We start from the raw sequence: 18,251 nt of genomic DNA, 5'->3' as shown, positions 1-18,251 counted from the left end.
ATTAGAAGGGCCCAGGATCAACATATAGGGCCCATGGATATATCGTGTATGTGTCTCTAGACTAACTGAGACCGGACGTGAAGGGCTCCTGAACAACCGAGAATAACCCAGTATGTTAAGATATGGGGCCCCGGTTATAGCATGCAGATCCTTTTCGGTGAATGGAAAGTTGGTGGAAGGTTCGTGATTGATAAGAGTGCCCTGCACGCTAGCAGGAAGGGCCTCAGCCTCAGCGCAAAGCCCTCCGAGCAGTTGCAATGAAATCAAGGGCAGCGTAGAAATCTCCTTAACGATCGGATTGCCCCTGGAAGAAGACAGATTGGGCTCCCGGAAACCACGTGAGGTCTCTGGACAACGTAATTGGCAGCTCGTCAGTCGCATAATCTGAAGGACGTGAGTTAGGTCCCCACCCGGGACACGTTTTAGGACGGCAACAGACCTCGCCGTTCTCAAACAACATCATTCAGCAATCCTGTGACCACACTGCAAGCCATGCTTACGTAACAAACGCCTCATTTATCTGAGACCCTGAAAATCCTTCACGATGCCCAGCACCTTGGTGCTTTCTCACGTTTCTCTTCCGAGACTACTGCACGATTTGTTGTCCGACTCAATAGGCTTCTCGTTTGCTTGCGCAAGCCCTACTTTACAAATAGGTTTTCGTCGTTGAAATAGTGTTTCACAGTTCGTGCATCGAAGACATGGCTCAGAGGCTCAAATAGGCAGGCGCGAAATGGACCCGTAACACTGATTTGTTTTATGCAGTAATACAGGAGTGCAGTTTAAAATCACGTAAGCCGTTTGTGAAGATGAAAAACAATAGTTAAAACTTACCCATGCATTCCATCTGCTGGTCTATCTCTGCTACGCAGCTGGTGCCGGGCTGGGGAACACCGGAGACGGAGGGCGGAGCTGGTGCCCGTCTCAGGGTCGTCCAGGTCTGAGAGCATCGCTTGCACCCGGTACATCGCTTCACAGACTGAGCGACAAAAATCATGGATTAGACTAGATATATAGCTGTTCTGAGGAGTCTTTACTTGTTGATGGAAGCCTATAGCTTGGTTGCCGCGGCACCCATGATAGCTCAGGTCCCATCTCTGTACCTGTTTGCTTGGGTGCGTTAGCCTTAGAGCAGCAGTAGGATATACGCTGATGAAGTTTTACCCGCAGTTGTCGAGCAATTTTGAAGTGCCGTCACCGTCACATGTGGCATTTCCGCTACATCAAGCCGACTGCTCAGTGTGATCAGGTCTTGGTTGCTGATTGCTGCAGAGTTGTCGCTTTGCTTGTTATGAAGAAGTTAAAAAATATTCTAGCATATGCACTGCTTTTATGCGGGAACCTTAACACTTGTGCCACAAGGAAACTTATGCATCAGAGTGACAATATTTACCATGATCTACGCAAAATGAAAAAGCTCCATGCGTGTGTATACGTAAGACGCCTGTTTTTCTCGGACTGCGTGCAGTAAGATGGGTTCCCGCCTAAAAACCAACATACTTAAACAACATGCAGGGAAACACATCATAGACGCTTTGACTCTGATGGCCGCAATGCGAGAATTTTTCGGGGGGCCCAAACTCTAGGGGGCCCGCAAAATTCCATATTTCTCCCCTTTACTTGACAAAATCTTGAATCCGCCCTCGAGCACTACATAGGCGCCCTCCCCAGATCAAACAACAGCCTCGACGCCCGGCGTTGCAGTCTCCATACGCCGCGCGACATCGGCCTGTGGCCGTGACACAAAGCGATAGCCAATAAGCAAGCGGAATAAGCAGGCGGAAAACATGACGTATCATGATGGTGATGGCTGGTGAACTAGGCAAGTCGGCATGTATGTTTCATGTAGTGCAAAAGTAAGCTAAACGCAACCTTAATCTGACGAGTGCGGGGGGGGGGGGGCATTTAACACTGCTTCCCTCACATTGAAAAGTGGAGGGGGGGGGCATAGCGCCTCTGCCCCCTGCCTCCCCCCCCCCCCCCCCTCCCCGTTCCCACACCACTGATTTTGCGTACTGCGGGCCTCGGTAGCGCAGTAGGCAGCGCGTCAGTCTCATAATCTGAAGGCCGTGAGTTCGATCCTCACCCGGGGCACGTTTTAAGACGGGCAAATGTCTTGGCGTTCCTCGTATAACGTCATTCAGAAAGTCACGACCACATCGCAACCCATCCCCTACGTAACGCACACCTCATTCAACTGAGACCGTGAAGGTCCTTCACGACGCCCAGCGCCTTGGCGCTTTCTCGCATTTGGCTCAGCTTCTGTTCCAAGACTCTTCCGGGACGGGATGTCGAACTAAAGAAGGTTCTCGTTCGCGTGCGTGAACCCTACCTCGCTGTTCAGCTAGCTGGAGGTGCGGCCTGGGTCAGACACGACGGTTCGTGGATATTCAGGGTGGTATCTGCTTGCCTGGGGAGCTGCCACATCGCTGATATTTCGTTGCTGCGGTCGAAAGAACGAATTGGATGAGTGTCGGTTCAGTTCACCGACCACAAATGAAAAATAATTCCAGTCCGCTGAGTGGGCAATAAAAAGTTATGAGAACGTGCGAGATTAAGTCGCGAACTAAATTAACTGCGAAAATATCACACACATCGCGCACGTTAACTTATTTGTCCACGGGTTAAGGTGGCCTGAGCCATTGACATCATATTCTTGATCTTGAATTCCCTCATAAGTTTCGCGTTAATGGGTAGTCAAGTCTTCCTTGGGGATATAACTCGAAATCAGGTTCTCTGGACTGCAAGCACTGCGACGCACCGCCTGAGATAATACGTATGCATGCCTCCCAGTCCAAATATAAGCTGTTTGCCGGTTTTCAACAGCAGACGCCAGATGATGACGATGCCGCTGCGAGTGGCGCGAGGTTTGACGTGCGTTGCTGGAAGTCGCCTGTTTCATAAAAGGTGATAGCAACAACTTTGGTGAGAGATACATTTAAATTTTATCGAACTTTTGTGCCTTCAAAATGTAACACTAACCTGTGCTGCCATAGATAGGTGGCTTCGTCCAGCTGTGCGGGTATCGTTGGGACGGGTACAGTCCATGTCACATGGCCGAATCCCGCCCGGTAGTGTTGGACATATTCCTCATAGAGTACCAGCACGTCACGGTGCTGGGGTCAGCCACACTTAAGTTAGTTCTCCATGCCTTTCTTTCTACAATGGAGCTGCCGAGGACCAGTTCAAAAATGGGCCGAAACAAAGCAGTTTTTCTTACTCGTAACGCCAATCATTATTGCCGTGCAAGAAACATAGTTCCTTTCTACTAACCCCTTAATTTCAACCTCATCAATCACTCGTTATATCTTCCAGATGAAACTGGAGGAGAGTGCCGCCATGGTGCGGCTGCCCTGCATGTTTCCAACGATCTTCTTCACACTCAGCTTACTTTAAATACACCTCTGGAAGCCGCTGCCGCCTCATTGCGCTTACACGGCCGTAACATTGACATATGCTCCATATCATCACGTGTCATCTGGCCGAGAGACTGGAGTAGACCTTTCATTGTGCTCCCCTGCCATAGCTACTTTCTTTGACTGGTCTGTTAGTGGAAATATGCGTGATAGTGATCATTTTCCCATTAAAATCCACGCCATATTTATGACCACTGATGACGCTGCCCTCGGTTCCGATGCCCCGATACCCCGATGAACTCTACACCGGGCTGATTGGGCCAAACTTGAAGAAATTAGCTAGCATATTGATTCACTATACGCTACACGAGAACAGGGGATAGACCAGATCACAACCATTTTTCCGCACAGCAGCTTACATGAACGAAAAGGCAGCAATTTCAGCAGAATTACCTCCCAAAGTTGGCGGTTAGCGTTTCTGTAGATAAGCGTTTTTCCTCCGGTTAGCGTTTTTCTTGGAATGTTATGATCACATGTCGAAATTTCCGCAGTGAAATCACAAATTCCAGGGAGCTGTGAAGAATCGTTTGAAAGCGACCGCAAAAAAGAGAGAAAAAAGAATTGTTCGAGAGGGAAGGGGCACAGTTGGTCCGTCCTGGCTGGAACAATGGGTAACATGAGCGCAAATGAGTGTTTGTTTGACCCCAGAGGGTGTTTCTAAAAGCTTCCAGACGGTGCTGCGTAGCTGCACTTCACTTTGTAGCGCTATGTGCAACTGAAGAGCTGCTATTTTGGTGTACAAAATGGTATAGCTCTTAAGATCGCTGGGCTCAGTCATATCAAAGTTAGCCCATGGTTGTCAGGAAAGGCTCTTCTGAAGAAGTCTTTCGACCTGATGCAACAACGGAGTGTTAAACGACGTCATACAACTTTGGAATGGAGTCTCAAATACTAATGCAATTTCATTAGAGTTACAACTATTTCTGTGACCTTGCATGAGGTATAAATGTCAGGCCGAAACCAAACAAGTTTTGTGTTGGAAAATTTGTTTCATAAGACAGAATTTCCTCTTCTTTACAGCTTCTCACTGCCCCAAACTTGTTTTGCTTCCTAAAATTTTCCAAAAACTCCACATCTGTTACCATTGGGTAGCATTCGATATCACCTTCGTACAGACATAACTTAGATGCGCATTAGAGCACAATGCACCTTACGCCACGGCATCTACTAGTAATCCAAGGGTTCACATGGAATATCACATAGGCCGTGTCGGCAACAAACTACACTGAAACGACCACACACAAGATACATTTCTGAGCTGACTGTTCAGGCTCCGCAACATTTTTTCTGGACAGGAAACGTGCCAACAAACGCGACATGGCGGGGCAGATCGTTGTACCATGCCAAGGTTCCCAGCATTGCACCTGAGACAAATAGGTGATTCCAAAGTACAGCTGATGCTTTGCGACGGTTCTTGATGCGCAGCTTTGGAGCCAGTGCCGTCACCATGACTCGGCTGCAGGACATCAACGCTGGATATCCAGCGGTGTGTCCCGTTTTAAGATCAGTTAGCTTTCCGAAAGAGGCGAACCTGCTACATCTCGCCCCGCTGTTCCTGTGGATTGTCCGAATAGGACTTTGAAACTATATACCTGGGGTATTATACCTTATTACAAGCGGAATTCCATGACCCATGCGATGGTGTGACCTAAAACTTTATTATGCTGAAAGCTTGTAAGCTAGATAAAAAACTGGAAAAACGTCCAAAAGTGGGCACCTGATCCAGAAAGTATCAAGTATGCACAGAAAATCTTCCCGCTTTGCACACACAAAACAAACTATGTGTTTTCATTTTACAACAAAAATATCCGCTTAAAACTTTTGCCATTTTGCGAAAAAAACCGTGGTGAAGTTTTTTCCTTTTTATGTTCCAACAAGAATCCAAATTTGTAACTAATTTCTGTATCATTCCGGGGTAGAATCTGTAAAATCTGTCTCCCAAACTGGTTACCAGTTTGGGAGACACAAGCTTGAAAGTTTCCGCAGACCAAAAATTGTCATTTTTCAACGCAGTAGAATTTCATTGCATTATAAGTAACATTTGAAACTATATCACCTTCGTAGGTTTGGAGTTGTTCAAAAAGATTTTCAGAAAATGCGCCCAGATTTGACATTGCTCTAGAAAATGTTCACCTGAACAGAAACACTTGCTGCTCTATACAAAAACTAATTGGACCATGGCCTTTCATTTTGTACCAGAAAATCTCAATTTCAAACTTAAGATTTTTTCCAACAAAAATGCTCATGGTCAAATTATGTTCTAATCTCCAGGTGAACAACCATGTAGTTAATAAATTGTGCCATACTCGTACATCCTTTGCATGTGAAAGCCAGACTGCTCCGTTCAAAATTGCGCGAATTGTTCAGCGCATTAGCGAAGAACGTCATTCGCATAGATAAGACAGTAGTATTAGCCTTGTGTCTCGGAGAAAACCAGGAAAATGGGGGTATGGTTTTGGTTGTCATTTCACCAACATGCCTTTCAGATTTTCTGTGCATATTTAACACTTTCTGGATCAGGTGCCCACTTCAGGACGTTTTTCCAGTTTTTGTATCTAACTTACAAGATTTCAGACTGCTTTATTAACTGGTTCGGGAGATATGAGCTTAGACCATTACCTTAGACCAGCTATTAAGAAATTGTCACTTTTTCAACGTTAAAAATCTCGTTGCATTATACCTCTTGATACGTGTAACTGCATGGCCCATGCGACGGTGTGACATCAAACTTTCTAACACTGATAATTTGTCAGTTAGATACCAAAAAGCCTTACAAGACGTCAAAAAGTCGGAACCTCGTCTAAAAGGTGTTAAACAGGGGCAAACAAAATGTTCAAAAACTTAAGAAAAAGTAAGTTTACAGACACAAATTATGTTCCGGAATATTGATTTTGTCCAAAAAAGTGACTGTCGTGAATTTTGTTTTATTTTCATAATTACCACAAGGTAAATGCCAATTTGTAGCATAATTGTGCGTCGTTTCCAAATAGAATCTACTTTCAAACTTAAGTGGTTCTGGAACAGAAACCCAAGAAGATTCCGCGCACCAAAAATAAGCCAGTTTCAACTTAGTGGAATCTCATTGAATCATGCATCATTAGACCCTGAATCGGACTGTCAAAGCGATGGCGTGATTTGAAATGTTCTGAGCTTCATAATTTAAGAGCTATTTAAAAAAAAACTCAGAAACCGAGCTCAACTCCGCAATTGTTCTAGAAACTATATACATGAATTGCGTGTGGGGGGATGCTTGTGTGTGTGCTTGTGTTACAAACACACACATAGTGTTGACGTTACAAATATTCCCTGCCGTTCTTGTAAACATAGAAAAGACCACACATTTCACTATGGCCACTTTGTTGCGGAAAGGGCCAAAATCTTGGACCGGATGTTTTTTGGTGTGCAATGAGGGCTAATAGTACATTCAGTGTGTGTACAAAGCGGGAGCTTGTTCTGTTCCGTTTTACGCTTTTTAGACGAAAAGGCCATTTTTGGACGTGATTGCACATTCGTTGTATGTAACTCAAACCTATCAGCAATAGACAGACAAGTCACACCATCGCATGGGCCAGGCAATTCTACGTCTAAAGAGGTGTAAAGAAACAACATTAGCAATATTTAAATTAACCGATTTTTGAGACGTAAAATTGTCCAACTCATATTTCCCGAACCACTGAAAATAAAACGTTGATTTTACCTTTACAATTTTACAAATTGTCCAATGGTAATAAGTTTTGAGTTAGAGACAGCCAACGTGGAATCATGTGCAAAATGGCCATTTGGTCCAAAACGCGTAAACCGAGACAGAATGTGCTCCCGCTTTGTGCATACACTGACGTTACTGTTGTAAGTATCAAGTAAACAACAAATTACTTTTTCAAAACAAAAACATCCGGTTGAAAATGTTGCATTTTTCCGCAACAACATGGCCGTAGTAAGAATTGTGTTCAGTTCCATGTTGACAACAACAACATTGGATGTTTGTAGCATCATTTTCATTGCTTACAAGTGCAATCTGTTTGTGTGCGGAGCTGGTAATTGCACAGTAAATACGATGATGTACTTTGAAATTTTGTCACTTTCATAGTCTTGGAGTTGTTTGAAATAAACGTTCAGAAGCCGCGCTCAGTTTACATGCACAGAAACACGTGCACGCTTTATACACACACCAGATGGACCAGAACCTTTCATCTTATAACAAAAAGCTGCATTAAAAAACTGTTTTCAGAAGAAATGGTCACGATCAAGTTATGTCTCATCACCCGATGATCAAGAACGTAGTCAACAGCCTGTAACGCCGTTTTACATTTTGTGCAAATCAAATCAACCTTCTATTTTCATTGCTTCGAACGATATGAGCTTGGACCATTTTGCTCTGGAAAAAAGGGCCGTTGTCGAATCCTGCCAATGTTTTGCATTACTCCTGTTTAGACGCCAGTTGCCTTACCCGTAAGATGGTGTGAGCTATACTGGCCAATGCTGATAGGTTTTGAGTTAGATTCAACCAACGTGGAATCATGTCCAAAAATGGCCATTAGGTCTACAAATTGTGAACAGAGAGAATATCTTCCCGCTTCGTACACACTCTGAAAATGCTATTGGCCCTAATTTCACACCAAACAAATGTATTTTAAGATATTTACTTTTTCCGCAACAAAATGGCCGTGTTGCGATTTGCGTTCATTTCAGTGCTGCCTACAACGGCAATGAATGTTTGTACCATCATTGTGCATCGTTTGCACGTGCAGCCTGCTTTCGAACAGCGCTGGTTTCAAAAACAAAACCTTGGAAATTTGCACCCACAAAAAATGGCCCATTTAGATATGACGAAATCTCATCGTACTCTGGGTCACTAGACGCGTAATTGCACGGCGAATACGATGGTCTGAATTGAAATTTTCTCACTTGGATAGTTTTGGAATTAGTTCAAAAACCTTTCACAGCCGCGCTAAACACTCGAATTTCTTCAGAAACTATTCGCATGCACTGCAACACATGCCAACTAAATCCATTTTAATGGTGTAATGGAAAAATAACGACTGGTGTTAGCATTTTGCTTAGCCCAAAGCTATTGCACTGTTCAAAACATTTACAAATGACAGCAGTGCGCTAAAAGAAGCTAGAAAAGTTTGCCTATTGAATGCAATGTTTTTACAGTCATGCAAAATGCTGGAACCACCAGGCTGCTTCAAGCCAAAGTATTCTTCACACATATAATAACACATGCATAGCAAGGAAACGTAACATGCAGTGAAATGCCACTGCAAACCTGCTGACACTACACAAGGCTGGAGACAACAAGCGCATGTGGTTGTGGTGAGAAGTGCGAAAAGTAAGGAAGTGACAAAGCTGCCAGTACGTGCAAGGCCCATGATAAAAAGCATTGTTAAACGCCATCCAAGAAACCAACAGCAATACCATTCCACTTTTCCCAGCGCCCAGCATATCACACAAGTTGCAGTGACTAAAAAAGGCTTTGGACAAAAACATGGAAAACCAGATGACAACAGTTGCCGAAGCCTTTCATCAATCTTTCAAGGCCGCATGGAACACTACTTAATAACTTCTCAATGGAATCTTCCTGAAGGCATTATAACATCGATGGCCTACAAGCAATGCTTGCCTGCACACAGCGTTTGTGAAGACAGTAGCATGTGTATTCATAATAATACAGCACTATGATTTCAGAATTCTGAAGGCAAAGACAATGTTGCAAAGCCATTTCATGCAAGCTTTTACCCAAACATGCGCAGTAACGAGCTGCACAGACCTGCCCCTGCCAAAATGAATTGCCAATATATAGGCATCTAATGAATTAATTGCATGCTGTAATACCTCAATAGCTTCAACATGTTGGCAAAATTTAAATGAAGTGGAAACTTGCCTTTGCATAATCCTGCAGCATAGAAACTGCTAGTGTTTCTTAAGGTTGACTGGCATCACCATCTTGTCATGTTCAAATGCAACATAAAGAAGGAGGCAGATATATATCACATTTTATTGGCAGTCATTGGACTTCAAGAATACGAAAACAATATTCTCTCCCAGTAGTACAAACCTCGCACGCACACTCCTCATCACATCAAGATTAATGCAAGCCACTGGCACGCACCACCAGTGATTAGATCCATTTCATACACCTGGTTCACACACGGATGTTAAATAAATGTGAGCCCACACCTGCACTGCCCGCGGAACTATCAAATTGCAGGTTTTCTCACAATTTCCGCACAGGTTTTGTTATATCACCGCATTTTACCGTCAGTTACCTCCAAAACACAGTCTCAGCGAGGGTTCATGGTAATGCTAACCAAGTGGTTTTGCTTGTGAGGCACAGTTTGTTGTTTAATATCTGAATTTTCTCATGCAATGTGCTTGATGTTTAGTAACACCTATATCCTAAATTACTGTAATATCATTCTAATTGTACAAGTATTTGCTAGACCATAAACCCCTGTAAGGTTCTTTGCTACGTTGCACGATGCCCCAACCGAGTTGTCTGAAAAAAATACGCTGGTAGAAGAAGAAAAAACGCCAGCAGGACAAAAAAAGACATACAGCCTTCGCGTCTTTTTTTGGTAACATTCAGGAGAGTGCCTTTCTTTTGTTGGTGCCGTACCTTTTTCGTGCAGACAGTGGCATTGTTTTGTATAACACTGGCCTCTATAGCCAATGTTAAAAAAGGAGACATTCCTTTTTTCTTCGACTTTACTTCACTAAACGTTATGAACCGTCCAGTAAAAAAGTACGCCACAGGAAATATGTCACCAAAAAGCAGACAATGGGGCTGTTTGAGTATTATAAAACTCCTTGTGAGACAATCTCTGGCGCGGCGCTGCGCCATGCTTGTAAAGAGACGACAAATTTTACGTCAGATAAAAACGCCACTCTAACCCGACGTTTTTGTGGACTGCGGCATAACACTCGTGTATTTGAAGTAAGATTTCAGATATCTCAGATGTAACATGAAACCAAGATTGCTGCAACACTGTACCAACCACATTTTCCTGCTGTACGCTGCACCTTCTTTATGTTTCGTTGCGGGGAGAGCATTGGAAAGACACCTTACCGAGCACATTGCTTGGGCATGCGACCATGTACGGAAAGTAGCAGTGAAAAACGAAACGTGGGCCAATTCTTAGAACGACATGCTTGATATGAACAATGTGGAACTTACAACATGCAGATATCCCCGCTTCACAGCAGAAGCAGAATAAAAAAATCCTAGTACCGTCATGCAGTGTTAGGCAATTCCATTTTAGGAATGTAATGGAAAAATAAAAACTGTTCTTAACATTTTCCAGAGCCCAAAGTGATTGCACCGCACAGGTTTTTGCTATGACACTGCATTCTACCGTGAATTCCCTCCAAAAGACAGTCTCAACGAGGGTTCATGGTCATGGAACTCAAGAGGTTTTGCTGGTGAGACACAATTTGTGGTTTTATATTCAAATTTTGTCATCCGATATGTGTTAAATGTTAAGTAAAATATATATCTTAAATTACTGTAATATTCTTCTAACTTGAGAACTATCTGCTAGGCAATAAACCCGTGTAAGGTTCTTTCCTCTGGTGCACTGATGCGCCAAGCGAGCAGTCCCCGTGAAGAACCCGTGAGCGGAAGAAGAAAAAACGTCAGCATGAAAAAAGACAGATTTGACTTGGCGCCTTGTTTTTTATGAGGTTCGGGAGAGTGCCGTTCAGTTTTGGGCGCTGCACTTTTTTCTTGCAGACAGTGGCGTTCTTTTTTAATTGGCCTCTGAGGCCAATGTTATAAAGAAGAAGAGCGCCACCACCATGTTTTGAAGGAAACTCACGGTAAAATGCGGTGTTATAACCAAAACCTGTGAAAACCTGCAATTTGATAGTCCCGCGAGCTGTGTGGGGTCACATTTATTTAACATCTGTGTGTGAATCAGGTGCTTGAGATGCGTGTGATCACTGGTGGTGCGTGCCAGTGGTTTGCATCGATCTTGATGTGATGGGGAGCGTCCGTGCGAGGCTTGTACTACCGAGAGGGAACATTGTTTTCGTGTTCTTTAAGTCTAATAGCTGCCAATAAAATGTGACATATCGATACCTGCCTCTATCTTTATGTTTGCATTTGAACATGACAAGGTGGTGATGCCAGGCAACCTCAAGAAACACTAGCATTTTCTATGCTGCAGGGTTGTACAAAGCCAATTCGCCACTTCATTACGATCTTGCCAACATGTTGAGCCTTTCGAGGTATTACAGCATGCAATTTATCCATTACATGCCATTATATTGGCAATTCATTTTGGCAGGGGCGGGTCCGTGCGGCTCGTTAATGCGCATTGGGTAAAATCTTGCATGAAATGGCTTTGCAGCATTGTCTTTGCATTAAGAACTCTGAAAATAAGGTGCTGCATTATTACGGATACGTGTTTTAACAAATTTGTTGTGCAGACAAGCATTGCTTGTCAGTCACAACATAATGCTTTGAGGTAAATTGCATTGAGAAATTATCAAGTAATGTTTTATGTGGCCTTGAAAGATTGGTGAAAGGCTTCGGCAACTGTTGTCATCTGGTTTTCCATGTTTCTTCATTTTGTTCAAAGCCGTTTTTAGTTACTGCAACTTGTGTGAGATGCTGGGCGCTGGTGAAAGCGTAATGGTATTGCTGCTGGTTTCTTGGATGGCATTTAACAATGTTTTTATCATGAGCCTTGCACTGGCAGCTTTGTCACTTCCTTGCTTTTTGCACTTCTCACCACAACCACATGCACTTGTCATGTCTCCAACCTTGTGTAAAGTTAGCAGGTTTGCAGTGACATTTCACTGCATGTAATATTTTCTTGCTATGCGTTGTGTTTTATTATTTGTGTGAACAATATTTTTGAGTGAAGCAGCCCCGTTGATGCAGCATTTTCCATGAATGTTAAAGCATTGCCTTCAGTAGGCAACCTTTTATTACTTTTAGCACGCTGCTCTTAATTGTAAATGTTCTGAACAGTGCAATCACTTTGAACTGTGCAAAATGTCAAGGACAGTTGTTGTTTTTTCATTGCACCGTTAAAATAAGATTAGTTGTCGGGGTAGTGTAGCGTTTTGATATGACGTAAAATTTGTCGCATCTTAACAACGATGTCTCTTTATAACTATGGCGCAGTGCCGCGCCAGAGATTGTCTCACAAAGAGTTTTATAATACTTAAACATCCCCATTGTGTGCTTTTCCGTGACGTATTTTCTATGGCATATTTTTCTACTAGAAGGTTTAAAACATTCAGGGATGTAGAATTGAAGACAAAAGAACGTCGGTGGCGTTTTTTTTTGTAACATTGGCTTGTGGTCGTATTTTTGCATCTGCCCTATGGAGGCAGATGCCTCCCTAATGAACCAAAATGTCTATTCGGTCGTGGAATTTCGCCTGCCCATAGAAAACCATGTTGAAATGGACGAAGAATGTCAGGAAGCTGGATAACCTCATTGGACAAATGCCATAGGTGACTCGAAAAGGCAACATTGTGCACCAGTGGGAAGCCACTGGAGATTTACACCTAGCACTACAGTCGTGGATTTAATTGGTTCCAAAATGTTTCACGTGAATTAGGAGCGGACAATGTCCTGCATCTTTACGCCTTCCCCTTCAGACACCGGCTTGCCCCCCGCTGGAACTTTCTTAAGCATACCCTGAGCCTGGCACCAATTTTCAAGAAAGACGACAAAAACGAACGGTCTTATTTTAGAAGTCCATTCCTGCTTCCGCTCTTCAGAAAGACACAGGAACGGGTTGCACATGATGAGCTGTTCCGGCACGTCTTACCTGTGTTGTGCCATCATCAGCATGGGTATATTCCTAGGCGTTCGGGCAGCACGAACTTGTTTTGTCTGTTTATGTTTACTAGAAATCGGCTTGGGATGCCATGTCGGACAAATACCAAACTGATCATTCCGCTGCTTTTCAGAGCGTTAATAATGAGCTGGTGGGGCGTTCCACGATAAATCGACAAGTGGCTTACCTAGACTAACACCCTCACCCCTCGGACTTTGATTAAAATGGGTCTCAGGGGTTGTAATCAGCACTGAATTCGTCCGTGACACTTTAAAATATATCAGCTGCACCGTCTCGGAGTAACAGCTCTCAACAATTGCGAGTCACGTGGTTGCAATGCTACCTTCGGTAGCAAATTTTTCCACTTACTAGAAATATAATTCGGTAAAACTGTACCTTCAAATGATCAGAAAACTGTCCTGAATACCTGGGTGCCAATCTTCAAATCGTCATTGCACAAAAATAATAATTAGGACTAAATGAAATTTTGCAAGGCGCGAAAGGCAATTTTCAGATGTGATGTTGATCTTTTTCTCATTTGATGTCAAAGAGCGTAGTTTGGTCCTCAAAGTTCAAAGATAAATAGTCGGTTATCCGCTTGGAAAGATATGAACTATGCACTACCCGAGAACGAAGTTTTCATTATTCTAGACTTTTCAGAAAACGACACTTTCTTGTTCTAGGACGAAGTTTATTAGTTTCACTGGAATGCATTGCGATGCACGGCGCATTTTTTTGTGGTGTATTGACCACAACTTGGACAGATTACGCGTATAAGCTATCGCGCGCTGTCAGGCGCGAATAAACATAGCACTTTGCGGTCCATACATCTGTACAGTACCTTATACAGGAAGTGAAAAGCCTCATTTCAAGTATGACAAAAAGATATGTTACTTTTTGGAAGGATCAGCTGCGCAGTGCAACGGAGGCTCAACTCTTTGAATATTTGATTTCGTGGGGAAGACTTCCCTTGGCGTGGAGTGCGATTGACATCACATTGTCATATCCGATGGGAAAAACTCTTTCGACGGGGCTGAAGGATCCTGAAAAGGGTTGCTGACAGTGCCAGCCTGTGGCGCCTCCATTCCGACCATGCCATCTCTGCTGAGTACCTATGCCATGTCCTGCAGGGCAAGGCTAATGTGCAGACGACATGTTTCTTCGTACCATAGGAGAAATCCTTCGGGCAGAGAATGGCCTTAGCATAAGATGGGCTGCGGCCAAGGCTGTCAATTGGACACTGAAGGCTCACAGAATAACTCCAGTGAGTGCTCCAACTGTCATTGTCCGCGAGTTAGATTCAGACATTGCGAGGGAAGTAGGGGTCGCTTGTTTTCAAAAGTTTTGATGAGTTAGAGTGAGTTAGTCTGAGTCGCTAGCGCACTGAGTCGATTGCCACGTGCATGTCAGTCGTCGTGTCGTAATGCACTCATTTTCCGCGGACTGTGCAGAAAGACGCGCGGAGGATTCCGCGCGGCGGCGGAGGCGAATGACGCGTGGTCCCTTATTGCATCATTGTTTCCAAACATTTCCGAACTGTTAACCACACCTTCATTTGCAAATGAGAAGATTGCAAACCGCGTAGGATAACGGTTATGGATGCATTACTAGCATTTATAACGCCGCGGTCCACATTTATTGTACAATGACGATTTCAAGCACGGCACACACGTAGTCTGAAAGGCTTTCACTTATTTTGACGCATGGGTTTGTACAATTTTAATTTATCGAAGGAATAGTAATCCCTGCCGAACGAGAGGCCTTTCAAACACAGAGCACGAAATGCCGGACGCTGTGACTCCGAAACCGCTTCACTGAGGCCTGACAATGTCACAGGCGTCTTCAGCGCACCCGACGTTCTCAGTTACCCATTTATATAAAACAATCTGAAAGATGAGGGTGTAGAACTGACCCTTCGATCTGTTGATTTGCCGCGGAATGCCCAAGCTCCCAATCCATAACACAAAACATTCATACCATTTGAGGGAGTCTGCCCTACAATGGTTTGTCTCGTATATGTCCGACAGACGTCAGAGGGTTATCGTCAACAGAAAAAAAAACTTCCGATTGGAAATTGGTGGTCTCCGGCGTCCCGGAAGAATCACTCTTAGCTCCCCTCCTTTTTGCTGTTTAGTAACCATTTTGCGCGCGTCATTGAATTCGGCTACCTTTTGCATGCCTCGATAATCAGGTAGCGTGGTCGGTCAGGCGGGGAGGGGGGGGGGACTGACTCTCAACCCTGTGAGATATAAAATGTTCACGATGACTCCCAAGCGTGCTCCCGTCCAGAATAAGTACTTCATCGATAGCACCGAGGGTGAACATGTGAGTAAAATTAAGGACTTAGGCGTAACGCTGGATACAAGACTAGCCTTCGTTTCACATCTCTCCGATAAAGTCAGTAGGGGCAATTGAGCACTCGGTCGCCTCATTAGGTCCTTCCAAGTCAACACCAGAGCAGGTCAAAATCCAACTGAGGTCCAGTGATGGAAGCGTATTTTGCAAACTAGTGATCGGTTTGAGAATATTGCAGCGTGGTCTGAACGGGGGCTGCCAGCTGCCACACAGTGCGTGTTGGCCGACTGCAGCAAAGTTTCTTATTTGGTTACTTACTCGTACGTTCTCTGGGCAAACAGCTTGTCTTCCTTATGACAGACTTCCGTTTCATTTAAAGATCCCACCCGTAGCAGCGCGAAGAGTGCAGCATGATTCACACTTCCTGTGACACATCTCCCAAGACACACTGGCTCTTAAATCTAGCTAAGCTGTTTTCGCTTGCTTGGGCCGCCTCGATCGACCCGCACAGAAGTCTGTTCGCTGTACATCGCGCTGATGTTCGAACAGTGCAGCGCGTTCTGTTGTGAACAATGCTAAGCGTTGAGAACACTTTGTTAACTAGCAACACTAGCACGGACCACCTTCATGACAGTTTTGGCGTTTTTAGAGTTCAAGTGATAAAGTATGCTTTGACCCTACAGCACCTTCACTTAGTTCTGGGATATGTCATCCTTAAGTGGTGTTCACACTACTGTATGGTTTGTCTTTATTGTGCTTTGTTCAAAAGTCGCCGCCTGTTACTGGAGTGCCACTCTGTTGGCAACGAACGAACAAGTCAACAAATAAACAACTAAAACCGTGCAGCCCAAGATCGAGACATATTCAAAGTTATGTTTTAAGAAGCTGATCTCGTGTACAACACGCCGGGCCTTAGCCACGTAAAATGGTACGTAAAGGCGCCCCAGGCGTGGAGCAGAACTCACGATGAGCTCTTTAAAGAGAATTTGACGCACCGCTTAGGACACCCGTTTATCAAGCGTTGGTGAGTGCAGAAGTCGTTAATAGTGCTCCCGCGTTCAAAGCTGCAGCCAGGAGCTACTGGGATATGACACTGGGCACACAGATGGGAGTAGAAGATGCTACCCATTTGGCTTTTATGCCCATAAACGTCCGCAGCCGACAGGATTCGAACCTTTGCGGGGAGACCCCATTGGATTTCGAGTCCAACGCCTTAACCACTCGGCCACGACTGCTACAGCAACAGTTCCGTCTCCCAATGCTTTGCCAGCAATATCGCGTACAACCAAGGGAAAATTATATTACGCATGTTTATCTCTCCGATAGTCATGTACGGAGATCCTTTATTTACGTCCAGCAACTCCGGATATTGTCCCCAGTTTCGTGTTCCATGTACCGTGCACAGCCGACAGTCGTAGCTATGCGTGGCGAAAAAAAGATTCGCCGTCTTGCCAATGCTCTAAAAGTTATCCGGGATTCCTTCTCGGTGTGGATGAGTCTCTGCGCTAATTCTCCGTGTTGGCAGTGCCGAACGCCATTGCAGGCAATTTTTCAGCATTGTGGATAATTCTCCCTGATTATCTGCGGCCCCAACGTGTCCTAAAACTTAAATGGCTGCAAATTTGCGTATTTCTCCCTTGCAAAAACTCGCGCCGCTTTACCGGTGGGCCGCTGAGCAAGAGTAGCCCAGCCACCTTGGAACCAGAAATTACCAAAGCCCTGTCCTTCGATGGATCGCCGAGCCCTTCCTGCAAATAACTACATTGCCCTGTTAATTGACGAAGCCCCGTAAAATGGCAGAGGATCCATTGTGTGTGCATCCTTTTAACATACCATCTTGTTGTGTCAGTCATTTGCTTGCAATATTTCGTTGCATTGTCAACACAACCAGCACTGTTCATGTTGCTTAATCCCGCAGACTATACAGATGTGGTAGCAAGGACAGAGCTTTGAGTTCAAAGTTCTTACGCTACTTTTGCGACCTTTGGTATGCCAGGAGATAATGGTTTAAACGACGTTGTAGTACTCAACAACAGTTATATTGACGGCATCTAGTACTTCGGGCTGTGCTCATGCTCTGTGATTATTGCGTGTCGCAAGACTTCTGAGGACGAACGAAGCTCGAAAGATTGAGCGCCGTCAATATAATCGTGGTTGTATTGGCTAACGGCCCCCGTTACCACCTGTTCTTGGTGCTGGGTAATCTAAAATGTCAAAGCATGTTCTAACTTTATCTTAGGCTGTCAAAATAATCCAATCTTTAACACTGGACAGTGACACACAAAATGTGGACTTCACTAGCACACGTAGCGCCAACAATGCATAATTGCGATGCTGCTACGCGCCTGTTCTCTGCGTGTCAAATTCGTCAAACTATCTCGGGCATATCCAGATGTCTCCACCCACGTGCTATGTTTACATCCGTGTGTCACAGGTCAACATCACGGGATTCGCCCCAACAGCCCATATCACGTACACGTTGAACGTTACATGGATGATGCTCAGATCAGCACGGGTGTCGATTTTTCAAATGGGGGGGGGGGGGCAGTCTTGGAAGTCGTCATAGTAGAACAGGTGCGAAAAACTCCTTGGATATAGTCGACTTACATTCTGGTGTCTGGCTATGTATTACAAGTTCATAATATATATATATATATATATATATATATATATATTCGTGTACTTAGGCAGTATGCTTTCATCGATCCAAGTTTTGTTAACGAAAGTGCAAATGTACATCTAA

General features: G+C 44.3%; 2 non-coding genes across 2 annotated transcripts; one reads left to right on the top strand and one right to left on the bottom strand.

Moving 5' to 3' along the window:
* The first annotated feature begins 2,021 nt into the window (after nucleotides 1–2,021).
* Nucleotides 2,022–2,094, top strand: TRNAM-CAU (transfer RNA methionine (anticodon CAU)). The gene has a single exon. It is a non-coding gene; the product is annotated as a tRNA-Met (tRNA).
* A 14,567-nt stretch (nucleotides 2,095–16,661) lies between these two features.
* TRNAS-CGA (transfer RNA serine (anticodon CGA)) lies at nucleotides 16,662–16,743 on the bottom strand. Its single transcript has one exon. It is a non-coding gene; the product is annotated as a tRNA-Ser (tRNA).
* Between the last annotated feature and the right edge of the window lie 1,508 nt (nucleotides 16,744–18,251).

This window comes from Pollicipes pollicipes, unplaced genomic scaffold (assembly GCF_011947565.3).
Source record: "Pollicipes pollicipes isolate AB1234 unplaced genomic scaffold, Ppol_2.1 Scaffold_6138;HRSCAF=7277_pilon_pilon_pilon, whole genome shotgun sequence".
NCBI classification, from domain to species: Eukaryota; Metazoa; Arthropoda; class Thecostraca; order Pollicipedomorpha; family Pollicipedidae; genus Pollicipes; species Pollicipes pollicipes.
The sequence above is the reverse complement of the archived record's forward strand: the minus strand, read 5'-3'. Positions and strand labels throughout refer to the sequence as shown.